General features: G+C 33.4%; 1 protein-coding gene across 27 annotated transcripts in view; it reads left to right on the forward strand.

Moving 5' to 3' along the window:
* Positions 1-27,878, forward strand: part of PTPRD (protein tyrosine phosphatase receptor type D) — a 1,161,500-nt gene that overhangs the window by 284,872 nt on the left and 848,750 nt on the right. For all 27 annotated transcript variants that reach the window (XM_030968017.1, XM_030968045.1, XM_030968047.1 and 24 more), the window contains exon 4: positions 10,570-10,677. The gene's annotated coding sequence lies outside the window, so the exon portion shown is untranslated. The remainder of the gene's footprint in view (positions 1-10,569; positions 10,678-27,878) is intronic.

The raw sequence follows: 27,878 nt of genomic DNA on the forward strand, positions 1-27,878 counted from the left end.
CTTTAGATTTGTACATACTTGGATGGGATCTGCCTTGAGCATTTTCTCTATCATCCAGATAATTAATAAAGGTGTTATATGTATTAAATGTGATCTGTCTTGTGTTCCTCTGATCTAACTTTCCACGATATATTTCAGAGTGTTTTGTGGAACAGGGGACTCCCTAGAGTAGCACCAGAGTAGGACATCACCCACTTGTGTGGGAATAAAGGCAGAGTGAGTTCTAGCTGCCATATCATACTGGAGGAGGGTGTCAGGACTGGACCTGGTGATTGTAGCCAGGGTCAAACATAGACTCATGATGATGGGATGACTGAAAAAACTTTCATCAATATTTTATCATTAACAAGGAAGAAAGTGTCACTTAAGTAAATCTGCTCTTCATATGGCATTGTGAAAGAACTTTTTTGGTTTAGGAGGAAATTATCTTTTCTTGTCCTTTCCAGCGTAAATTTTATATTTAAGGTGAATTATAAAGGACTGCACACTAAGCAAGTCTAGTTGTCAGTTCCCTGATGATAGAATACATAACAGTTATTTGAACAGGAGTTACTCCAGATTACACCTTCGATACAGTTTCTGCGTGGGTAAGACATTCACCATTCCCTAGTTCTTAGAAGCAGACAGCTGCTATTTTGATTCCTGATGTAAACTACTGTAGCTTTTTACAGTCTTTGTATGTATTTCCAATAGCCAGTTTTGATTCCCAGATTCATTCACAGAAACAGAGAAAGCAGGATAACTAATACCAGAGAATGCTTGAAATAAGCCAGAGACCTTTATACCTATGGTTATTGAATACATTAGAATCTCTCCAATGATATCTTTTGTTAAAGTAGATTTTTTTTTTTCAGAAGGAAGAGTAAGAAAGATAGTCTTAAATTTATAAATTTCAGATCTTTTATTTGGATTTATGTATTTTTTCTGGAGCTATGACAAAAATAATCAGTGATGTGTGAAGCTTAAAAATGAGATCCATCTATGTGATTTTTGAACATGGATTTATGCCATTCTTTAAAATTGTTTAAATAGCATAACCATTCTTTGTCCAGGAATTACAGATGCAGGGTGAAGGATTTCTGAAATAAAACCAGAATGTATTAGTAATCACATCCTTTCTTAGTAATGCCTTTCTTTTCTATTGAACAAGACTTTCACAATATTTATCAAGCAAAAGGGAAGTTAGAGCACACCTGATACATTTGGCCAGATTGCACTAGTAAATTTCAGACACATGCTTTATAAACTAAAGACAATAGTAAGGAGATTGTATTGAATTGGTTTGGATGAATAGTGAGTGGATGATGAGCAGTATATTCAGGAGAACAGTAAAGTTCTCATTGATTCTATCCTTGCACAATGAACTTGGGGTTTTTCCCTGACATTCACTAAGGTTACTTGTTCGGATTATTTTGGCATATATTTTCAGAAGCACGGGAGTTGAATTTTATATGAAACTTTAAGCACAATCTATAGGAAATCATAGAAAACCCAAACACATTATTTGTTTGAAGCCAAATAAATAAAAAATGAATAAATTAGGAACTTAGAACTTCTAAAGCCAAAACCATTTTTTTTTCAAATCCCAAAACCTAGTAAGTATTATTTTTGCCAGTGCAGATAGAAAGTTTTAGATCAATCCAACAGTGCAGAGTTTTAGGATCTGTTGGATTTGCCTTGACTCAGGCTGATTTTATCTTGCTTTGACAAGTGTCTAGAAGTCAAGAAATGATTGCCAAACATCCTGGAGCTGCAGCTCTGTGAGTTTCATCAGGTCAAGGTCTGATGCTTTATATCATCATCAGCACCACTCAAATTTTTGAAAATTTGCCAGTTTGATATCTTCATTTAGATCATAAAATATTAAAAATGGTTGTTTATCTGCAGTATCTATCTTAAACTTATGCAACCACATTTTAGATAACACCAACTGTCAGAACATTTGGATACGTGTATCAGATGACTTCTTTTTAGGACTAAACAGAATCATTGTTAAGTAAAAAAGACGTCACAAGGAGTCATCGGGGATATTTACTGAGATGAACTTTTCAGTCATCTTATGTGGCTTACAATTACTACATTATTCTCTGTCAATGTCTGGTAGTCTTCTTGAACTTTAATTAATAGTGTTGCTGTAGTAATACATAATATTTTATATATATGCATATATGCTAATATTTCTCACTTTAAATTCCTTCCTGCTTGGATTTTACATATGCCTCAGAAGAACCACATATTCATATACCACATACTACATATATCCTTTGTTTCTCACAGAGGTAGACATAGGAGAAAAAGAGCATGTGTTGTATTTTGTAGCAGAAAAAAATCAGAAAATTTCATCCTTTTTAAAGCAATCAGCATTGCATAGGAAATTTAGAGAGGTAGTACATCATTCCATTTTTCAATCAAAGATGCAACATTTATCTTTAAACAGGAAAAAAAAATCAGCTTTCAAAATTTAATAGCGATTTGAAGTTTAGTAGTATCATTCCTGTATTAAGCTGTGCTTGCTAGGGTTTACAAGATAACAGCTTCTAGAAGAATCAAGGAAGCCCTAACAAATACATGACTTTTCTAGTAATCAGACTCTGTGAACTAGGTTGCCTTCGGTTTCTTGTTTTTATTGCCTCCATTCCAAATTTGAAAAAATGCAATTTGCAAAAAATGCAAAAAACAGGCAGTTGTCTCTGCTTTAAGTGGAGAACTGAACTAGGAAAATCACTCCTTTGTACCTTGTCTAAATTATTCGTGATTCTATGGCTTTGTGATAGAAAAACATTTACAGTAACTTTTATCTGAGAATTCGTCACCAGCTGTCCTTGTCTCATGTCATGATACTGCATACCAGCACATCAGAAGACAATTTGGTCAAACAGTTCTGGCAAGTGCACTGCTATATCTTCTTTTTCACCTCTGGAATAAACTTGCATGTTGTGCTGGTTTTTTTGTTGTTGAGGGTTTTTTTGGTTTATTTATTTGGTTTTAAATTTAATGGACATTATCTTAAAAATCACATTAGAAAATTGTGATCTAAGTAGGCATGTGGCAGTATGCTGAAACTATATGTGAAATTTCTCTTTTTTCCCTTCCTGTCACTTGGAAGTATTTGTGGTTGCTTCAGCTACCTTATCTATTGTATTTTTCACTGACTTCATTGCTTATAAGCTCTGAGTCTGGCTCTAAGGTTACAGTTTAAGACTGGTACAGAAATTTCTAGATATGCTCCTTTTTACACTAAGTATTTATAAGCATTTTTGGTCACCATTATGATTGTAATAATAAGGGTCTGTAGTATCAAAATGAAGTAAAATTGTATTTTATTTTACCATCTAGCAGTTTCCAGTCTTTTCTTTCACTTTTCTGCCACTTTTCTGCCATATGCATTAATTTCTCCATGTCCTATTAAAAAATAGGACAATTTATTTAAGAAATACCAAACTGCAGCATACATGAATGATGATTATTCACTCAGCCATGAGTTTTAAGGATAGATCTGTTTGTCAGGGATGGAAGACAGAGCTTTCATTTTGAAAATAGAATCAAGCGACCCTTAAAATTCAAGACCTCTGAAGATTAAGTTGTCTAGCTTAATCAGAGAGATGATTGAGGGATGAATTCTACATGAATATATATGTATATGCACACTACTGTAATTGAAAAGAGAGGGCAGCTGTTTAACTTTGAAGAAAAAATAATAACATAAAACCAGTTATTGAGACCCAACTTTTAGACAGGTATTAAAATCAGAAATACATATTCTAGTTGAGATATTTAAATAATATCAGAGTAACGTGATGCAATCTTTGATAACACAACTATTTCAAATACATACTTCACTCTAGAAAATTTTATAACCTCTGTGTATCATTTTAATAAATATAGGATTGCTTTTGTTCATTTGGAAAATGATGTTTTTAAATCTCTGATTCCTCATTTTCCTCCTCCTCCTCCTCCTTCTCATCCTGCTCATCATCATCATCATCATCATCTTTCAAGACTGCTGGGGAAAACAAAATTTAATGCATTGACATTTTAATGTTCTTTGTACTTGCATCTATACATTAAACCAGTAACAAAATCAAATTTCATGCTTCAAAGCTTTAGCCAGTCATCAGCAAAGTGAAGGAGTACATTGTCTTGATGAGTAATTGGTTAGATATATTATTTCAGCTCCTCCTCTAGAGAATCAGAGGATATAGCTGCAACTATAGACTGGAAGAAAAGACAGATAAAAAGACACTTAAAAAAAATATTTTTAGCTGCTGACATAATAAAGGTCATGCTGATCACCAAATTTTTATTCAAGTAGCAAATTTTCTGTGGTAAGTCTGAGGGAGAGTTTAGGAGATTTTTGTCAACTTTTTAATTTTCTTTACAGCAAAATGAGTTTATGGAGGTCTTGAAATGACATAACGTGAAATTATTTTTCAGCTTCTAAATTTTATGATCAGAATAAATCAGTTCTTGACAAACTTAGCTGAGTTTTGTTTGAATTATCTGTGTATATTTCAGATAATAAAATCCTCTCAATATTTAAAACCTGGAGAAGAACACATACGGCCTCCCTTGATGTCAGGACCTACTCGGGGAGAAATGAATACAATCATTACCCCTATGTACTCTAACAAAGGGAAGTTACCAACTCTGGCAGAACTCAGATCAAAAGACTGACTGTTGTTGTGGTTGACCTTGGATTGCTGCCAAATCCCCACCCAGACACTGACTCACTTCCCCTCCTCATCAGAACAGGGAGTGAAAATAAGATAGAAAATTCTTGTCATTTGTTACTGTCTTTACACTTTTTATGGGAATAGAAATATAACACACTAGAAAATGACCTGGTTAAAATTAGATAAAGAAAATAAACAAACAAAGTCCAGATTAATGATTATGCATTTAAGATAAAAAATGTGGAAAATCTGTACCATTATCTACAATGTAGCAAACACTGTAACCGTGATGTTGAATAAAATAATTGCTTCATAGTTCTAGCTAGGTAAGAATATTATGAACCTCAAGAAAATCTTAGTAATTCAATTTACCTAGCATCCTGCATTTATAACACAGCTCCAGTATGGGTCATTTCCATGGGGTTCAGTCTTTCAGGAACAGACTGGTCCAACATGGGTCCCCCATGAGCTCTAAGTTTTGTGAGAAAATATGCTGCCATTTGGAGTCCTATTCACATTCTCCTGTCTAGACTTTCCACAATCAACAACTTCCATTAGGACACGTTTTTCTGAGTGTAGAGAGGTCTATGGCCTACAGTGTCTATATCTTCTCCAACAAGGTCTTCCATGGGCTGCAGGAGGACAATCTGATTCTCCATGGTCTTTACAGGCTAGAGGAATAGCCTATTTCACTGGAATAAAGGAATGCCTATTTCAGTGCCAGGAGCACATTTTCCTTCCTCCTCCCCTGATCTTAGTGTCTGCAAGCTGTTTCTCTCACATTTTTTCTCAGTCCTATCTCTCACAGCTGCTACATGGTATATGTTGCCCTTTCCGAGATATATGTTACCAGAGAAGCAGAATCTTCTTTCCTGATGCATTAAACTATGGATCCATTTTAGAGCTGCCCGGAACTTTCTCTGTCTCATGTTGTGAAAGTCCCTTCTCTCACAGAAACCACCCCTGCTGCTCTCATCCCCAGTATCTTGCCAAAACAGGCAGGAAATGTTTATAATTAGGACTCTTGCATTACCATGAAAAAATATTTTAAAACATAATCAGATACTCACTCTATAAACTCATCATTGATTATGATTTCAAGTAGTTAGTAGACTACTGCAATCTTGGAGTAGGTAGAGATGTTAAAATCTGTACTCAGAAATAAGCCCTTATAATTCCACAATGCTTTAGAAGATGCCTTTGTTTTTATTTTTTCATAGGAAACCATTACTTTTCTAGCATAAATCAATGTAAGAATCTCAGTCACTTTAAGTTCTGAAGTTAGGATCAATGTATTTATTAACACTTTGCAGTCTGTGAACATATGTTAGAGATTTGCTGTCTCTGCGTTTGCCCTGTATTTTTGTGACGCTTCTTGTTATCTCAAGCATGTCATCCCTTGTAGTGTAAGGACTTGTAGTCTTACTATAACGACTTACAATCTTACCTAAAAGATACTGCAGCTGATGAAAATCTTGTTAGGTCAAGAAAGCCTGGAAAATTTGTTTTGAGAGGACAGTAAAACAGGCAGTATGATGCAGAACTTACAACTTTGAGAGCAGCAGGAGAATATGCTTATTCTCTCTTGAAAGCGTGATAGGGTAAAATAGATTTCCTATGATTCTTTCCCTAAGGAGAATCAAGGTATAAAGGTATATGATTTTTTTCTGATAAATAGAGTTTTTTTAAAGGTACAGTGATTAATAATATAAAGAGATAATAGGAAATTCTGTCGTGGATTGCAGTGTTTTGTAATGCAAATATCATGAACTGATGTCATATATAAAAATTCTTAAATTCATGTGACATGTAAAAATAATAGTTTTATGTTTTTGTTCTTTGTGTGTGTGTTTGTTAGTGTTAAAATTTATGTCATATACTTAGAAATAGAACTGTGGTGCTCAGGTACTGGCAGAAATTAAGTGTATTTTAATACTTTTCTAACTTCTGTACTTTTTCTGTGCCATGCTTTTAATTTAGTTATGTTCTTGGTAAAAACTTTAAAATGTAATCTACACAAACCTTGAAGAGCTAAAAAGGTTTCATTTGAGAACACACTTTTATTTTTGTTTCTAAATTGTATGGCTATGGCTGTAGGAAATTATTGAATGGAAAATGTTTTGACATCTTTAACTAAAGAGAGAAATTAAGCTCTCAAATGCAAAAATATTCCATCACTGGGAAAACAAAAATTACTCTAAAAGGGTATCACTTTCAGGGATGGAAATTTTATGAAACATATGTGTTCAGTAATTTGCTTTATTATTTGGTGTTATTTTTGCTATTAATTTGCTAACATTTCCATATTTATAATAAAAGATAATAGAAACATTAACTGTCTCCACAGATATATATCTGCGAATCACAAATGAAGGTAAATATGTGGAAAAAATGAAATTTATGTACACGTAAATGTGGATTAGATGTTAAAACAGACAGACTGTATAAGGTAGAGTCATATCCCAAAAGTGTGAATGAAAGGACATAGAGAAAAGGATTTAATTTTTTTAAAGGGAAGTTATCATCATCTCATGTAGCCATCTTTTCTGTCCAAAGAAATAAGCAAAGGCTTACTGAACACTATTATTTATGGAAGTGAAAAGAATATAATGGAATTTTTAGAAATAATTTGCCTTTTATCTAATTTACACTACTATGGATAACTTGTGTACTATTTTCCCTTTTTCAGAAATCATGAATATCATATAAACATTGGGAATGTTCACTGATGTGTTGTTTCTTTGATGTCTGAGGCAGGATTTCATATTATGTCTTGTGATTTTAATAAGAAATTTTCAAAGAAGGTATAATATCCATGTCCCAAGTGGCATCTAGCATATCTGAAATCTTCTACTCTATATTCCTTTGAACACGGGCTTTTGTGCCAGAATCTTGTCATTTTTTTTCTATCAACTGATCTAATAAGAGATATTACTGCTCTTCATAACCTTTCCTTTAATATCTAGCTTTGTCTTTGGACAGCAGTGTCATAGGTCTGAATCGAACACATTGGAATTAACTGTGACCAGAAGCACATATGTAAATGTCAATGCTGAAGCTTAACCTTTTTCTCTAACACTGTCAACTATATATTGCCATCTGGCTTTCTCAATCTGTTTTCTAAGAAAATGTAAATGTTTCCACCCTGCTAGCAGGGAATTACAATGTACATCATAGAGGAGTGAGGAAGTAAAGCTCAGTGCTCTGTTGGTAGCTAGCAGAAGTAGCAGACAGCCCAAAACATCATGCTTATCTGTTGCTTTCATTCAGGAGCCAAAGTGATATTTCCTTCTGTTCCCAACTGATAACAAGTGCAAAATACAGGCAAAAATAACTTTGTGACAACCTTTGTGCATTCCTATTAAAAAAAAAAAAAAAAAAACCAACTGCTGGGCTGATTGGCAAGAAGATGTTGAAAATGTTCATAGGTTTGCTGACACTGAAATGTGTAGAAGTGGAACTAAGGGAAGGGGAAACTGAGTTCTGGGGAAAAAAGAGGGGAAGAGAAGCCAAGAAAAGACATAGGAAAAGATTAAGTACATTGAAAGAAATAAATTTTTATTTAAAATTTAACAAGGAAGGTATATTCTGAGAGAAAATATCTTTTGCTTCACTAGAACTGAAAATGTGTACCCAGTTTGTTTCCCTACAGTAGCTGAAGTATGAGAGAAAAATTTCATGATGCTGCTGCACAAGTTTGTTTCCCAATTTCAAGTTAGGAGTAACAAAAGAGAAGAGGTTTTTACCTCTTAACTTCTGGTGATGATTCAGTCTCCTGCACTTCTCTGCCTTGGAGAATTCCAGACTAGACTTGTTTGGAAATTCACCATTAGAATACTTTCTGTTAAGAAATTATTAATTGTTCTCAAGATGCAACTTGTGATGACATATACAGCAAAGTGGATTTATCTTTGAAGCACTTTGGAGAGATTTAATTCTCAGTTGCACATTTTATTCATTAACCTTTGCAGTCTGGAGACATCATTATATTTCCCTGTACTTTTAGAAAAATTGTTGGTTTCTGACAAAGTCTTCAAACACTTTTGGAATTCTGCCTGTGAATAAATGTTTTGAAATTCAAAAATATTACAGGACTTGTAACAAAAGCCTTTTTTAGCTCTCTATTGATAGTTATTTGTGGTCAAATCTATAAGCATTTTAAATTAAATTTTTCTGAACAGAGGATTTATGTATAAAAACCCTCTACTAAAGCTTATACTGAAGGGGCAACTACTGAAAGGGCTTCTGAGAGAATGAGTTTACTAATGGTGTAAGTCCAGAGCAGCAAAGTGTTTCTAGAATACTGTAGACTTTTTATTTTTTTGAATTATGTATATATCTAAGATTAGGAATTTGTGTCTTGATATTAAAATTAGAATATAGTAAAATGAGCTTTCAGCTGTTAGGAAATCACATATTAATTTTATAAGATTATTTCAATTGTTTTGAACTAATTAATTATTTAAGCAATTAAACTACATGAAAAAACATTACTGAAATTTTTTTGAAGTTAGATCATACCTACTTTTCTGATGAAATAAAAATGTGCAATTTGCCTTTAATAAAATAACATTAATTTATAAAATAAGTGTCAGTATGTGACAAGGTCTAGTTCTTCTAAATGTTTACACTCTAAATTAAAGGCCATAAATTTGTCAGATGTGCAGTGCCTCTCCAACCAGTATTTATATTATCATTGAATAACTAACTATATAGTATTAATCCATCTTGTAGAGTCTTTTTATAACCTATCATTTCCTCATAAGCTGTATATCCTTTACAGCAAGGAATGTTGATGGATAAAGATCTGAAGTTTTCTAAGCCACCTGTGATTTTCTGAATACTGCTGTTCTGTCCATATTGCTACCATTGCATGAAAGCTCACTATTAAGTTGCTTTAAGTCAGTGAGTTTCTGAAAAATTTGTCTGCTGTAGAAATCTATTCATTGTGTTGTAATACAGCTGAGAGTTGTAATACATTTGGTTTTCTTTTGGTTGGAAGGACAGAAATATCATATGGTCACAAGACAACAAAATTACTGAATATTTACTTCCAGGTGTAATAAATCTCTGGTTTTTCCACTGTGTTTTTTCCACATACTTCCATTAATATCTCTGTCCCTTCAGATATCTCTCTGTTACCATGTTGCTACTGGTTGACCTTCTTCTGCCTGCAAATAGCTTCCATGAAGACTTATACTATAATTTTTTCCCCAGGAACTTAAGTTAAACTGATTGGGTTATTATTTTCAGAACCATCTTTTCCCCATCTTCTCGATATTATATTAGATTCTTGATATATTAGATTGATGTTATATTATATTATATTATATTATATTAGTTGCTCTTTTAGTCAGTTAGGACTTCTTATCTTCATTTCCTTTCAAAGGTGATAGAGAGCAATTTAAAATTGAGAGACCTTTTCTTTAACCTTTTGTTTTATAAATAATTTTCTCATAAATTTGAAGTCTATAGTCCGTAATAAGAAGAAACTTGGAAAAAAGAAATGGTACTTCAAGATCAAAATAAAAATGAAACTTTGTTATTTAGATACCTGCATTAAGCTACTTTGCTCCAAAACACTTCTATTTGCTACTGCTAAATTCTCTGACTAATTTCTTCAGCATCAACATTTTTAAATCCATACAAATATGAATAAATATATATATGAATAAATGTATACAGAATACATTCTTTTCAGAGCACTTATTTATATGTATATTGTGTCACACAATCAAGGAGAAATTTCAAGAGTGAAACTGTTTATGCTTCTATCCTTTGCATAACTGTTTTGATGACCCTCCTAATGAGACAGGCTAAGCTAATATAATAAATGTCTTATTACACTTGGAAGATAGGGAAGAAAAATAGTAACTGACACTGTATTTTATTCTAGGTGGGAGTAAAAAACAACTGTTTTCCTCACCATTTACAACCCAGTTAAGAATTTGACTGATAGAATGTTGGCACCAGCTGTGGCAGAACCAATCAGCCTCAACTCCAAGTAAGTGATGTCTTACACATTTGGAGATTCATTTCAGACTAAATTTACAAAGCCTACTGATTTCTAGCAACAAACACAAATTAAAAATACACTTTCTATAGCACTGTAGAGGACTTTAATTTCCCTTGTTGTAGAATTCTTAAACATATCTTTAAATCAGTGTGTAACATCATCTGTTCATAATGTTACTTTGCAAATTTGATGCCATCTCATTTCGATTCCTCTTCCTTTCTAGATAATTAAAAGTAAAGATTACTTTATCTGAAAGTAATGACAAATTATTGTAAAACATAACTATAAACATGAACATGGGGGAAATATTCAATGATCAAGAAAATGTAGACAAAAATAGTCTGTTGACATAGAAGAAAACCTGGTGGAAAAAAACCTAAATAAGAATATTTGGATGCTAATAAAATTAGCCTTACTTCCTACTGTATTTCTCATGGGAGACAATTGTGGGTAAAGGACAGAGTAAGAAGTAGTCCAAAAATTATCTCTGAGGGAGGTCCACATGTTACCCTTAACATGGTTAAGGTGACAGCAGTGATACAGTCACCCACAGAGGAATTATGCACACACATTAAAGTGCACCTCTCATACTTCTAGTCTTAGATTTTTAATATTCATGGACACCAGTATCTCAGATCTACTTAGAGTTTTGTTTTCTTTGATGTTGAAAAATTCCATTTTTCTTATAGCTAGTAGGAAACTGTGGAGAAGATAAAGGCAGGATGGTTTTCTGTTTGTTGTATCTGCTTTTTGCTCACGATATAATTTCTCAGTGAAAATCTATTTTCCTCTTTGGAAACAGGGCACACGATGCCTATTGTAGCAGACCACAGCTAAGAGCATCATTTTTACATTGGTTCATTTTTACATTGGTATATATATTCAGTATGTACCATTCAAATTGTTCCCAAATATTAACTAGCATGTAGTGAAAAAAAATCAGAATTAAGAGAGTGTGATGAGAGTGTGACTAAATTATTTAAGATATTTATATACTCTGGAACACAAAAAAAATAAGATGAAAAATGAGGGTGTTAAGTTATATATTTCACAAGTACTTCTAGTGAGCAAAGTACAAAAGATAAAGTGAGAGACAACTTTTGGATAAAAATATAATATGTGTACATTAATCAATTTAGCTTAACACTTACAATACGAGTGACAAAAAATATAACCCAGAAAAATGAAGGATATAGAGCTTAAGACAATTGCTGCTCAAGTTACAGCAGTTTAAAATACCCTGACACTGGAATATTCAGTCTTTTTCTAGGCCATCTTTGTCCCAGTGATAGACTAAAAGGCAAGGAAAATAAATATTTTTGTATTCATTCTACATTTGGGAACAAGGTCACAGCAAAGTGAACATTTGACATTAGAAGTCTGCTATTGGGCCAAAAATGGAACCGATTTTGACCGATTTGTTTATTTTGACCGTTGTTCCAGGGTTTCAGACTTCATATCTGTGAAAGGTTAACACTTTGCATCTGGATAACATCAGGATCAGATTTTCATAAGCTTTTAGTACCCTCACTGGAGAAGGTCTTCTATTCTTTCCACAGAGAGCACTTAACTGATTATCAACTGATAGTCCCTGATTTTAATATATGCTGAAGGTCAAGGTTAACATTTTAGCAGCTTTCCTATGTGATGACAAAATTTGACAAGGTCTAATTGGTTGTGATTTGTCTTTTAATCTTGTAATCTCTTATTATTGTTCCATTTATATGTGTGAAGATAACAGAATTTAGAGGCATATTGAACTGACATTTCCCTTAGACATGGGAAAAAAGAAACTGTGTATGTACTGATGACATTTCTCTGGATTGATTCAAGTCATAAATAAGGGCAAGAAAAAAGCTTAACTTCTGTCTCCCTCTTTTTTAGTGCTTTGAATAGGCAGGTAGTGAGTAGGGGCAACAGTTCTTGTTACCAGTTTTGGAGCTGTTGTTTACATGGTATTGTCTGGAGGGTAAGAAATTCTGTTTACTGTTTGTTCATCAATAATGAGTCTAAAAGTTGTATATAGACAAAAAAGGAAACTGATTCCCTTTAAACATGACAAAAATTCTGTCTGCAGTTCTTAAACTAAGGCCTGTTAATACATTAAAGTTAAGGCTTGAGAACTTTTACATAAGTTCAAAAGCATCTTCTGACTGTTTATGTAAATAACATATTCTTAAAAGTCTTTGAAACAAGAACATCTACAAAGATAGAATTTTAAGTACTTTTGCATATTTATAAGTGCAGAATTTGCTGATGGTTAATGTACTGTATGTGCAATACACATACAAACCACTCAATAAATGAAGCAATCCCAGAGCAGACCAAACACAGATGGCATGTGAATATAGTAATATGAATATCATTGCATGTGGAATCCTGACATCTTCTATTTTTATAATTCCTGTGGAGTGAAACTAATCTTCTTTTTATACAAATGTGAAATTCAGGTGAGAAAAAAAGCAATTAATTTCCCCAATGTATTATAGGAAATACACAGAAGTCCAGGGAGATACTTTTCCAGATCCTACATTAGGATCTTGGAAATGAAGCTGCCCTTTGTGCAGGGCTGCCAGTAATACAGAAAACAAGTAGTCCATTTTCACTTTCACATACAAATATTCGTATTTAAAAAGGGCAACAATTTTTGGAAACAATTTATAGCATTAGGAATACTGCTATTTCTTTGTCATATTCTACACACTGGTGTTACAAGAAAGTTGTCATACATCTCTATTTCATATGGTACACACAACTTATCATATGAATTTTTATGTATCTTTTAAGTCAGGTAATATACCTGACTGAGTTCTGGGATGGGGCATGTTTGTTTATGTGTGATATGAATTTGGGCAGATCCTATCTGTTCATGCTAAGTTGATCTCAGTAGAGCTTTGTGCAGACATTCAAGCTGACTATTTTCATGCAATTATTTGCCTTGACTTGAACATTAAAGTCGCAGCTAAATCTGTTCAGTCATGTCCTAGGTGAAGTTTGGATAAATATCTTGTTATGTTCATTATTTTTTAAAAAGTATACAGCTTTTACTCAAGATAAACTATTGCTTCTTTCACTAGGAATCAGAGTAATTATTGAAAAGATCATAGTTTACTTCAATTTCTAGCAAAGATTGCCACATGTTGCAAGGTGATTTGCATCTGGGAATATCTTTGTACATATTCTTTATAAAAACTTAGAAGTTTTTGTCAGCATGGAGGATACCCCAATATCACATGGCTCCTACATGTGATTATGTACTCTTTTTGCCTATATGCTAAGATGACTAAATCTTATTAAGTTTGAAAAGGTATCAATTTAATATGTAAAAAATAATTTATAAGCAGTATAATTGAAATATTGAAAGTCTAAATAAAATACTATTGCCAGTTCAGATGTTATTATTATGCATAAGGAAAGAACATAAGTTTGCTCATGAGACCAAATTGAGAGGTGCTGTTGACTCTTGGGCAACAAGAAGGTTTGCAGAGGGATCTGGGTAGGTTGGAGCAGTTCTGAGTTCCACAATTTAAAAGGATTTTAATATCATTGAATATATCTAGAGGAGGGCAAGAAAGCTCATGAAAAAGCTGGGAAACATGTCCTGCGAAGAATGGCTAAGGATTTTGGCCTTGTCCAGTTTGTAGGAAAAGAGGCTCAGAGGTGACTTCATTTCTCTGTGTAGTTTCATAAGGAGAAGTGGACATGAAGGTGCTGACTCTTTTCTCTGGGATCCAGTGATAAGACAAGTGGGGATGGTTTCAAACTGTGACAGGGGAATTTCAGACTGGACATTAGAAAGCAATTTTTTACCTAGAGGGTGGTCAAAGCCTGGAAAGTAGAGTGGTGGTTGATGTTGTGTCAGTATTTAGAGGTGTTTGGACAATGCCCTTAGCAACAGGCTTCAACTTTGGATCAGCCTTGAAGTGGCTAAGGAATTCAAGTAGATATTTGTAGACCCCTTCCAACTAAAGTATTTTATTCTGCTCTAAAGAATAAACAAAAGATATATTACTAGAGGATATCTCTCCATAATCATCATAGAATTATAAAACACCAGATTAGAAGGGGGCCTCAGAGATCATCTGGTCCAAAACTTTCTTGTGAAAAGCATGGTCTAGACAAGATTGAGTAGCACTCGGTCCATCTGAATTTTAAGTGTCCAACACTGTGGAATCTACCATGAAAAAACTTTCCTCTTGCATATAATCAGATTACCCCTGGAAGTAACTTGTAACCATTACCCCATATCTTTTCCAAATGACTCCTTCTGAAAAGGGAGTCGTCAACTTCTTTGTAGCCACTCTAAATTTTCCTGGGTGGATGCTGTCAGGGCCCATCAATTTGCAGGGGTGAAGTTGCAGTAAAATTTACTCACCAACTCTTCATTCAGCGATGGTGGGTTTGTATTTATTTCAACCTGGACTTTTGCTCCCCGAGCTGAGCAGTGCTGGTGCAGAGAGAGGTGAATGAAGTGCTGAGAAAAATCTCCCTTTTCAGCATTTTTTGGTGACTGATTCACCTCTCTTGTTCAACAGAAGGATGGTATTTTCCTTCTGTTTCAGTTTGTCATTAAACAGTTTCTTGTAGTTTTTGATGCCTCTCTTCAATACCAGTTTTAGCCAAGCTTTTGCTTTTGTAACTGCATCTCTGTACACCTTGGAAACGCTCTTGTGTTTCTCAATGGGTCTTTACCTGTTTTGACATTTTTGATATGCTTCTCTTTTGGTTGTGATCAGACTCAAAAGCTTGTAGTTCAGCCAAGGGGATCTCTTGCTCTGCCTATTTCCCTTATCTTTAAAGGGGATTAACTGGTTTTTGCTTCCAGAAGTGCATTCTTGAAAAACTCTCAGTATTCACCAGCTCCTTTTTCCTCCAGGGAAGCTTCCACAGAATGCCTCCCAGCTGTGTTCTGAGCATGTTGACGTTTGATCTTCTAAAATCTTTGTCTTTAAAATCTTTAAAATCTTGTGTGCTCCCTTCAACCCCAAGCTTCACAATACTGCAGCTAAGCCTATGACTAACCAAGATAATTGCATAGCAGGTTTCCTTGTTGTGAGCAACAAGTCCAGCTGTGCCTCATTCCTTTTTGATACATCTAATTTTTGTATGAAGAAACAGTCCCATTTCAGGAACTCTCTGGATTTCATGTGAGCTGCTGTAATCTTCTTCCAAAGAAATGTCTCGGTGTGTCCTAAAGTGCCCTATAAGAATCAAGTTCTGTTGATCCAAAGCTTGAAAAGTTCTTTATAACCATAGAGTCTCCAGTACAATCTGAACCACTTCTTTTGTCATTTACTCCCTTTGCTCCTCTACACACTATCATGCACCCCATTTCCAAACAGCCTCTGTTTTCATGCCAGCAAGCCGTCTTCACGAAGTCATTATGAAAACCCCATGGATGTTACATACAGACTTCACGTATTTGTTATTAAACTCTATTTAAAATTATGGTCACCAAAAAAACCCCAAAACTAAACAAAACAACCCCCTTCCACATGAACATACAAAAAGAGAAAAATCCCAAAGCAATCAACCAACCAAAAAGCATCCAAAAACTCAACACAAAACCCCCTCCAACTAAAACAAAACAGAGATGGGCAGGCCAGGAGAAAAGATTATATCTGAACAAATTTAAGCACAACTTCAAGCCGCTGAAGGCTGTTTCAGACAAAGTGAGATTGATGAGCTTAATTTATGAAAATTTGCAAAGTGACCATAATACCTGTGGTTGGCTACTGGCCGTAGTGAATTTTTATTTACTGCAGTGAGCATTGTTCAGTCTGTAAGTACTTGTGCTAGTCATTATTTTCCTTCTGTTTCTGCTTGTCATTGAGCAGTTTCTTGTAGTTCTTGATGTCTCTGGTCAATACCAGTTTTAGCCAAGCTTTTGCTTTTGTAACTGCATCTCTGCATACCTTGGAAATGTTTTATTGTCCTTATGAGAAAGAAATCATCTTCTCTGTGCTGCCAGTGTTATCTATGTGATTTGTGAATATTGCAGAACAGGACTTAGTAAAAAAAATCTATCATAAAATTTTAGCTACTCATTAAATAAGCATTATCTCTTCCCTTAACTTCTTACGTGTGAGACTTAAAAATGTCAGAATTGATACAAACAGCAAAATTTACCAATTTAAAGCATTTTTAAATGTTTTACTTTTCTGACATAGCGACATTTACAATGAAAGGAAGTGACACCTTCCTTTATCTCTGAAAAGCTGTTTTTTTATTAGGCTTTATATTTTGCATATTCTCTTCTGCAACTTTTCTCTAATTTGCTTTACTCAAATTCAGAAGTAAATATTTAAACATAAAGAGTTGCTAGTTCATTTCCTCTCAATGTAGGACTAGGCACAAAAGTTGTTTAGTTTTCACCTAAATTGGAATAAAATTATTGTTGTTGGAATAAAATATGTACTAATTGTAGTAAAATTATTTGGATTTTCTAGAACAGAAAATAAGAGGAAATATTCTTGTCTCTATATCTGATCTTCCTCCATCTCCTTTTAACTCAAACTGTAAATTAAATAGATAATAAAATCTAAAAGGGACATCCTCAGAAAGCTATTAGGTTTCTTATTTCTTTCCTTTATGCTATTTACTTTTATTTTCATATGTGAATAAATACATTATCCATAGCAGTATAGCTGCTGACTGCATTATTTCTAAAAAAAAGTCTGGTTCCTTCATTCAGGAATATTTGCAGTAACTTATAGGAAAGAACTTCTGAATTAATTGTTAATGTTGCAAACATATAAACAGACATTTTACAAGAAAAAACCAATCTAGATTTTATCTGCGGTCAGTCTAAAACTCCCAACCATTATAATATCACGGTGCATGCCCTTTTTTTTTAAATCAGTTTAAATCTAGTTTGCTGTTCTCTGTAAATAATTAGCATTCAAATAGTGTCAGTCAGATTGTCAAGCAGCCGACATACACACAAATACATCACTGCTTATTACAGCAAAAATCATGTTTAAAACTTTAAAAGTTTTTTACTGCTTCAAAGCATTTTAGCAGTAAATACAACACCTGATCCCTCCATCTCTACATTTTTAGTGAGGTTGTGAAAAATTCAGCAATGCTCCAAGAGGGCAGCTACTGCATCTGGTTTTTTCATCTTGTGTTTTAAAGTCCCTTTTGAAATCTGTGTGAAACTTGTTCCGGACCTGGTGTGTTTCAGTTTTCCCCATGAAACTCAGTCCTTTTAGGGCAGATCACTTTAATGTTGACCTATTGTATCATCATTGAAAGAGCAAACTGAACTTTTAGTTTGCAGTGAACCGCAATGGACTTCCTAGACAGGTATACAGCTATTAACTTAGAATGCCAAATGTGGGCATTCACATTCAGCAAAAAGAATACTGAGGAGTGATGATTAAACAATAGATTCATAGATTACACCTCCATTCACACATTTTGGCTTCACTGTCTGTAACCAACTCTTCAGACTGGAATTACAGTTTTTTCTCCCTTCAATCCAGCTACTCTCCTCTGCTCCTCAAGGCTGCGAAGGACACGTGGCCTGGAACCACCATGCATGTGAATTCAGTTTAGACTCGATGTACAACTGTAAAAAAGTACAGGTAGCATATTTCTGTCTCCTGTCTGACCAGAAAGGCTGTACACAGGTAGCTGGAAAGATAGCAGACATTCACACAAAATCATTGATAAAATAATTAAGAAGATTTCCTGATTTTATGTAATTGTTACTTTAAATGCAATTTCCTTTTTTAGTAGAGAACACATGGAAAAAATTATGCTTCTATTAAATATGGCTGAACATAGAAGAGATGCTGGTATAGCTAGATGTAACTAATGAGATGGGAATTCTTTAACTTGTATTTCCTTTGAAGTGTTTAAGGTAGTCCTTATAGAGGGCAGGAGAATCAGCAGGGACAGAGCACTGGCATCCTTCCCATCCTAATGGACAGCTGGATCATGATGGACAGGTTTCCAGCAGTAGTATGACATTTCTGGAGGATTTGTGTATGACAGATGGGATACCACCTGCTGATAAATTGAAGGGGCTATATTAACATTATTGAAAATAGGAAACTCTAAAACATGAGTAAATTAAGGGTGTCACATCTTTTGCTCCTAATATGTCAGGAAATATCAAGATTTATAAAGAGGTGAAACACAGAGGACAACTGACTCATTTGAAACTTATTCCAAAGTTTTGAATATGTAGAATGTAAAGGATATTGGAGGTATGTATAGATTATTAGGCTGGACAAAGGTCTTAAAGGACAAATTGATCACAGCTGTCACTGTTAAACAAAATATAGATACACCTGGCTCTATTACCTTCATGAAAAAGTAGCTTCTTCAACACACTTGCAGCATTGTAACTATATTATTACCTGTTTTAAGACCCTTCCTGTCATGCAGGAGAATTTCTGTGCTTTTAGTTTCAGTTGTCATGTGAATGCATCCAGTGTAGAGTAACATTAAGCAACAAATTAAATTAATCTTAAAACTAGCCATTTGATTGCTGAAGATCTGTAAAGGAATTAAGTGCACTTTGAATTTACCTTTTTTGCAGTATTTAAATTATTTTGATATGTGTTTATACAGAAAGGCTCCATCAGAATGACTATAGAAGGCCAGCCTGCACATATACTTTGATTATGTAAGGTATAGTTCTAACTAATAAAAATTTCTACCTTCTATGTATGATTACTCTTTTGTTTAAATACAGGTGAAAAAACCCCTCAAACATTTCTTTAAATGAGTAAAACCCATAGGTGAGGAACTAGCAGCAGCAGGTAATTTCTAAAACTGAAGGCAGTATAAATTTTAGCCCATATGAAAGAAAACAGAAAAAAAAATTTAAAAAACCTCTGAGATGTAAAAGTAATGAGGAAGACTGGCAAATAGGAAGATAAGCCTTTAGGCAAAGAGATAGAAACTTTAGAATTTAAATTTTCTGTTTTCTAGAAAATAAGTGTTCAATACTAATTCTAAGCTCCTAGAACTGCACGGCAAACTACCTCTTATTCTCCATTTTGTATTCAATAGGCAAAATTGGTTCACTATTCAGTAGCGCTATGCCACATTTTGCCCATATTTCCCATAATGAATGTATCCCTCCTGTAAGAGGATTTTCACTGGAGATGGTGTTACTTGTTGCAGAACAAAGGACTTGTCAGCTCAGAAAGGATATCCAAATTCTTCTCTATAGTATTTGGAAGAGTATTATATTTTTTAAAGGCTCCCTGACCATGGAAGATGGGACAAGTAGCTGACGCATTAAACAGTAAAAAGGAGTACTCTGTTTTAAGAATGAAGTCCTGCCTGTTTCAGGATTTTAAGGGCTGTAGCTGTAAACAATCTCTTGTTTCCCATTACTCAGAGTTATGGTAATGAATTTTTCTTTGGTCTATCCTTTTTTCCTGGTAAATTTGTACTAAAAATAGAAATCTGTTTCAGAAGACATTGAAGTTAATCTCAAGCTTTTAGTATCATTTGTAGTGCAAAGATCATAAATGTTCTGTTTTATATTATTTACTTATTCTTCTGTTGCTTTAAATAATTAAGATGTGTGAAAATTAAAGTAACATAAGCAATAGTTCACAAACTACTGACTAATTAATTGATTACTGCTGCTTTGAAATATGACTACCATTTCTGCTGACACTTACAAGTAAGATGATTTACGGACAACAGTTTCCCAATTAACATTATAATGTATAACTTTATTTAAAAATCATATAACTATGTTAAACATATTAAATAGGTAATAGAATTCCTATTGCTTAGGCCCAGATATTTATGTTATAGATATTCACAGTTATTTAAATATTTATAAAATGAGAGTTGAGAGCAGCATTTTGAAAAGCAGTTAATAATGAACAGACATCTAGGGAGCCATCATAACAGCAAAACGCTGTGCAATTCCAATAACTTCCCTGGTGCAGAAGCAGGCCATCAAATTTAATTAAAAGCAGTCAAAATAAACTGAAAAACTGAACTGCAAAAGCCTATCCTTTGCCAGCAGCTGAAGGCAAAGAGAAAGAGAAGGAAGAACCTTGAAAGTAGTAATGAATTGATAAGCCTTTCTGCCTGCAACATGTAATTTGTTCTGTCAGATTTTAGTACCAGTTAAACTAGATTAATAGGACAACCACTGTCTCTCTGTCTTCAATCCTATGCCCAGTCCTTTTCTTATGGGTTTTGATGGTAAATATGAGCCTGAGAGGGTCAAAATTTAAATTAATTTCCTTATTTGCTGCTTTCTTTTATGTAATTCTGTCATGCACATTAGTCAGATACAGGCAAAATAAAAACAATTTAGAGACAGAAATAAACATTTCTATTGAATGTGTTTTCTGGTTCTTCCAGAGAGGTTTCATATCTTTTTATCCCACAAAGGTAGATATCACCTGCAAAGTTCATCTGCCCCTACAGGCTCCCCTCCCCAGGGGTAATGAAAGATAAGGAGAATCATTTGCAATGTACTAGTACTAGCAAATTTATTGCTGCTTTATATGCTCAGATTAATGTGGATGTGTTCGAATTCTACCACAAGGACAGAATCAATTTACTTTAGATCATCTTATTTTTTATAATAATAATGTTTTAACAAAGCTAAATCTTCCCTGCTGTGACCTTATTATGTTTTTCAACATCAGTGAGAAATAGATTATGTTGAATTGTAACAGAGCTCATGAAACAGCAGGAATTTGGAGGCAGAAGATCAATTATATTTTAGTGGTCAATACAGAATTAGAAGAGGCAAAAGCCAAGTAGATTCTGGGAAATAAACTGATTAAAAAAAATTACTTTCATGCCAATCAACATTACACACTACAATTTTTATAGGGGTTATGAAGACACAGTAATTTCCTAAGACAGAAATTTCCACTCTAGTAGATATTTTAGGAGGATTGACATTATCATAAAACAAAGCAAAATAAATAGGAAGTGTGATGTTGAAAGACTGCAAAAATTGATAGCAATATGACTGATTATTAATTCACTCTTTGATAATAAATCAACTCATATGAAATTAAAAGTGGCCTCAGTTAAGAAATTTTTTGCATGCCATTCAATTTTCAGCAGTTATCATAATTTGAAAGGTAAATAATAATTAATTCAAAATAGGAGTTAAACATTTCCCTCATTCTAATTTCTCTCCATCACCAGTCAAAGTTTGTGCTCTTGAGTACAGGAGTAAGCAAACTTTCAAGAAAGATTTGCCTATAATTTGCTAGATATTGAAAAAAGATGCTCCTCAAATCACTTACTCTTGCTGAAATTCCTGGTTATTTTTGATGATGTTATATTCAATTTTAGATACCCTTTACACTAAAATAATGTTAAGAAACCCTCCAAAAAGACATGAAAGGAGAGTCTACTACCCTCACTTGTATGTAAAACTCCCTATTTTATGCATTATGTAGGAAGATTTTCTTGCATGTCATGCAAAGAAATAAGAATAGTATTCATGTACAAGACTTCCTTGTACTTCTAATATGAAGAAGGCCTGCATATGGTTAATGCATATTAATTATAATTCTTTAAACTTCTTCTGCATGATTCACAGTGAGACAGAAAATACTTACAGGCACATGGTATTCCAAACAAGTGAGTGAAACAATTACTTGATTTTCAAACCTTGAAGGGATTCTTTGCAATGAGGGTAGGATACCCCAGTACACTGTCAGCCTGATGTGGACACATTTGAGATTGCTCTGGTGCAGACAGATGATAGAATAGTCAAAAATCTTGGAAATAAATACAGGAAACATGATAACTTCAGCCAGTCTGAATAGCATTTTTTACCTGAGGTACTCAGACTGAAGAAATATCCAGCATGATGTGAAAACTGAATCTGAAGCAAATACGTGGCAAGATTGGCCTGTAACTTTTGCTTCCCCACTAGCCCCATCTAGAAAACAAAGTCAGAGAATATGAATGTCCCCACATATCAGCTGCCTAAATCAGGACCTTTGAATTCTAAAGCAAGAAGTAAAATGGATACAATATGTCAGTCATCAGCGTTCTCACATTTATCCGTAAAGAGGAGGTCATCTTGACTTGCACTTGTGGGGAGAGGCAGAGAAATTCCCTTATGACGTGACTCAGTGAAGCAGCTGCAGCCGTGTCTGTTCTATTTCTAGAAGGTTATCAAGAATTGGTTTGAGAGAAATGACTGGTGCATGTATTTTTCAGATGGTTGGAAGGTCCCTATTCTTATCACAAGTCATTTATTTCCATGAATGTATAGTCAGGCTGTCATACCAATATGTAGTCACATTGAATCTGGAAAACAAAAGAGAGACTCTCAAAATTCCTCACCACTTCACAGAGTGAAATCCTAAATATAAACTTGTCATCCTTTGGCCTAGAGTGATCATGCAAATACCTTCTCTCCTGGTGCAAGATAAGACATTAAAGGATAAAAAGGGATCACATATGCCATTCTGCTGTAAACCAGAACTCTTCTTTTCTCTGGGTGTGTTGCCAGTTCATTTAAAAAAAGTTTCACCTTAGAGAAGACTTAAAATACTTTTGAAATTAAATCTAAAAAACCAGAAGAATACAGAGCTTATATTTGAACAACAATTCAGTATGGAAAATATTAATAGTCAATGCCTATGCAAAGATTGTACTTTTTAAGTGAATTTCAGTCTTGTGTATATACCTTGGTTTTGTTTCTTCAAAGAAAATGTTTGACTATGGAAATTAAGTTAGCAGTAGGGAAAGTCAGGATAAAGATAGTGGAATTCTGCTTCTGGATAACACACCTCATTTCATAAGTTGGAAGTCTTTTGGTTTTTATTTGTTTTTCCTCTTCCTCCTTCTTTTTATCCTTAAATGACAGATTTTTCTAAGCATAAATTTAAAATCAAGATCAGCTTTATCCCACAAGTCCCTGTAGTGTAAAACTGTGTCCAGAACTGCATAAAATCAATAAAATGTAAATACAACTTACAGAGAACATGTTGAATATATAACCCAGCTTTAGTATCAGTGGGGTGCTGACTCTGACACAATTAAATTGATTATTAGGTACTATACTTTAATCAAAACAGCTTTTAAGTAATTTACCATCAAGTGCAATTTCATTCTTTCTTTGATCTTCTGCTTGATCAAGGGAACTTTTTCAGTTGTACCTCATAGTTAACTAAGTTCAAGTCAGCTTTTTCAATGTGATTTAATTAAAAGATATGACCATGTCTAAAATTTATCATATTAATGGGATTTTTGTAATAATTTTCTAGCTGAAATATTGCTTTTTAAAGCTACATACTGAAATGTCACAAAAAATATTATACTCCAGTATTTTCAAATAAATTTTAAAGGTCCAGGGAAGAAACAGTCTTTTTAAAACCACTTACATGCATATTTTAAAGCCTAGTTCAATAATGTAGCAATAAGAATGCAAAATGATAGAAATTTTCCCCTGGTTTATCAAAGTACTTAAAATGTTTGTAACTTAGGAAAAAAAAACCTGAATGTAAACAAATTTGCAAGGACAGTGGTATCTGACAGTTTTGAATGATGAGCAAATTGATTCTAAGCAGCTTTGGCTTTACAAACACTAAGTAATCCTTGCTTTTCCCTTGATAAGAAGATGTTTGACACATCAATTAACATATAAATAAAAAATCACGTTGAGGATTTTTCCTTTCATGTTACTATTTCCTTCTGTAAATGTTGAACTATTACCAAGCGTCACATACTGTTAAATTTCCATATTTTCAACTGAAAAATTGTTCCATTTATATTGAGCTAGTGCTAAAGACTGTCATTCAATCTGTACTTTTGCATTCCAGTTTGAAGGCTATATATACTATGATTAATTTGTATTAGCATATGATTTTATTACCTTTGTCCACCACATTGAAGATGCATTTCTGAGGCCTCCGTTTTTATGTGGTCATTTATCTTGTCCCTCTCTTTACACACATTATTATTAAAGATTTTAGAAAGCATCAAGTGATTTTCTTTTATGTGCTGCAATAATCAGTGTGTCAATAATTAGTGTGCAATAATCAATAAAAATTACTTGGTGCATGACCAAAAAAATGCACAGATGTACAGAACAGCATGCATTCTGACTTTTACCTAGCATATTTAAAGAATTTTATTTGCAATTGCATTATGGTAGGATGTTACTATCCCAGATAATAATGAAATATATACTTTGATATATGTTTTTAAAAGGACTACAAGGGGAAAAGTCACTTGTTATATGTAATACTGCTGGAAAATAAATTGCTATAGTTTTTTTAACATATTTCTGTGTAACTGAAACATGATTGCCTCACTTTCTATATAGTCAGTAAATACAACACAGGAGTCCCAGGAAAGAAATAAAATAAATAATTGTTTGGATGTTTGCTTCTGGGTTTTTTTCAGTCACAACTAATTAATAAGACCATTATTGTGACTGCATACTTTTCTCAGGATGGAAATAAATAATTTCCCAATTTACACTATTTATAAAACACATAATTACCAAGAAAAAGAACACTAATGAATATTACTAAAATTAACACTAATGAATAATATTAAAATTATTATTAAATTAATTAAGGTTGTATTTTGCAGGGAAAAAGTAGAAAAGAACATAATTTGTTTTTATTATTTTAATAAAGCATATAGCTGGCAGGAAATTTCAGCTACTACAGCTCTTCCAGGTAAACCAATGCTTTGTCAATTTATGTATGTTTTGTTGTATTGGCTAATATTTTCAGATCATTAATTTTCTCTATTTATGGAAGAGTACCAAATATTATTTGTTATGCTATCAAACTATCTGTGGTCTTACAGTAAATATTAATATTGTATTACATATGCAGGCTTGCTATTCTGCGTTCCCAAAGACTTTGTTCCAACTTGCAAACAGTAAAAGTTACTGAGGTGTTCCCAGTAGTGAGAAGAGGTGATCTTCAGTTTAGGAACAGCGGGCAAGAAGAAATTAATCTCCAGCTGTGAGCAGTAGGTTCTTGAAAGTACTTCGTTCCAAGTTCTTTCAGATACACTCTGCTATGGTTCCTCAGCAGGCTTGTTTGAAGTGCCTGAAGCACACACCTGACTAAAATTGAGGAAAAACCCTTGACCTGCCATTTTCTCTCCCGTCTTGAAATGCTCTCTTGATAAACAATGATTTCTTATCAAAATGGTTTAAATATTTTCTATTGTCACAGTTGCTCAAAGTTTTCAGGCTCTTCATTTGAAGGATTTGGTAAATCAATATTAGGTATAAGATTAACCCAATTTAAAAACATTATTATAATTTAAGAGAAATTAAACTGTAGATGCATTGGTAGGAGGAGAAAAACAAAGCAGAATATTAATTCTTGAATGAATCAAAATGCTGTTAACAAATAACAGTGAGAAAGCATAATCAATCAGTAACTTTGTCCCCCTAAAAGTCCCCATCAGGGATTGCTGTATAAGTTTGAATAAAGTTTCAGGGTGTGATCAGTAAGGAACAGTTGAAGACTACTTGAAAAAAACAAGCTTTTTTAAATATTTGACGTATTTATGCATTCATTAACACTTTGAGAACATCCAGAGAAGAGACCAGGTTCCAGAAGACTGAAAAAGGTTGAATATATTTTTAGGCTCTCAGAAGAAGCAGCTGAAGAATTATAGGCATGCAACAATAACTTTAGTTTGCAGAAAAACATGGGTCAGATAATAAGATAAACTGTATTTGCACATATGGAGGAAAAAAAGTAGAAGAGAAATAGCCAACTTGAATTTATTCTAGCTATATCACAACAATTTCATTTCCTGCTAGAGCAGGCTAACAAAACTTAGAGAGGAAGAAAATATATATATATATATGTCAGTCATTACCCAACTAAGACTTGTCATTGTCTCATATGACAATGTTTCCACAAGTCAGGTTGGGAAGCATGGAGATCCAAGTGAAAATTTTACAAGAAACATGAAAATCTATTCAGGTAATCTTACTAAAACAATAGCTATTATCAGCTTACTGTTAAAAGAGATATAAAGTGGCATTCCCTGCGAAGTTGCCATAAATCAAGCATAAGTCAAGCTGTCATAAATCAATCTTATTCAATTAACTAAAACTTAAAAGAAAAATAACTTCTTACATGTTTTACGTGTTTATGAAAACAGTAGAAAATATTGAATTTAGCCTATATACATTTAAAAACTGCATTTATAAATAAAGAGTTCTAGAAATACATAGTGAGGAATAACTGTCTTCATACATGAAGTCCTGGCATATGCTCTGGAGACTGACCTTTTGGAAAAGGGTGAGATCTGTGCAAAACCAAGAGAAGCATGTGAAGAAGACTAGAACTCCAGAAAACTCTGGAAAAATTAATTAACAAGAACAGATTGAAACACCTGGAGATATGTTAGCTAAGAGACAGACTGGTTAGGAACTGGTAACACTCTCCAACACCAGATAGCCTGCTTCAAAAAGAATAACCTGCTTTTTCATGTCCATGATGGCTAAAAGATATAATAAGTTTACATGTGAGACTTCTATTGGACCAAAACTATAGCTGCAATAATGATTATATACTGGGCAGGTTGTAGTATCTTTATAATTTAAGATCTGTAGAAAAAAAAAAAAAAAAAATAAATTAAAGCTGGGAGTACATAATTATTACTTTCCTAGGGCAAGAAACATCTTAAAGATTAACATCCAGATTTGTTTTCTGTTGTTGGTCCTATAACTTGCAATAGACTATACTTTGCTTATAATTTTGGATGGATAGTTAGGCAGCCTTTGCTCTTGTTTTTTTTTTTTTTTAGAATTCTAACTGACAGAACAATTATACAATACTATAATGTTATCAAACAGTAAGGATTTTTTTTAAATAATTCAAGGGTATTTTAACTGATTGGACCAATATGCTTTTGGTTTTGCATGGGAATTTAAGATTGTAATTTATGTGCTATTATATTTACATGCATAATATATAGAAAAGATAATACATTTTGAGTGAGTGGGTCATGAAATTTATTTAATTTAATGCTAGACTACCTTCTGTAGCAGTTGTCATTTATTAATATATTAATATACCAACTCTAAATGAATGTGCATATATTTGTAGGATGAAAAAATCTTTACAATTTTTTGAATGTTAAATTGGAAAGAGTACTTTTCCTTCAAAACTGCAAACTCGTTCTTAAAATCCACTAATCAGCATGTTAGCCATCCATAGCAGAATTTTATGAAA

Source organism: Camarhynchus parvulus, chromosome Z (assembly GCF_901933205.1).
Source record: "Camarhynchus parvulus chromosome Z, STF_HiC, whole genome shotgun sequence".
In the NCBI taxonomy this organism is placed as follows: domain Eukaryota; kingdom Metazoa; phylum Chordata; class Aves; order Passeriformes; family Thraupidae; genus Camarhynchus; species Camarhynchus parvulus.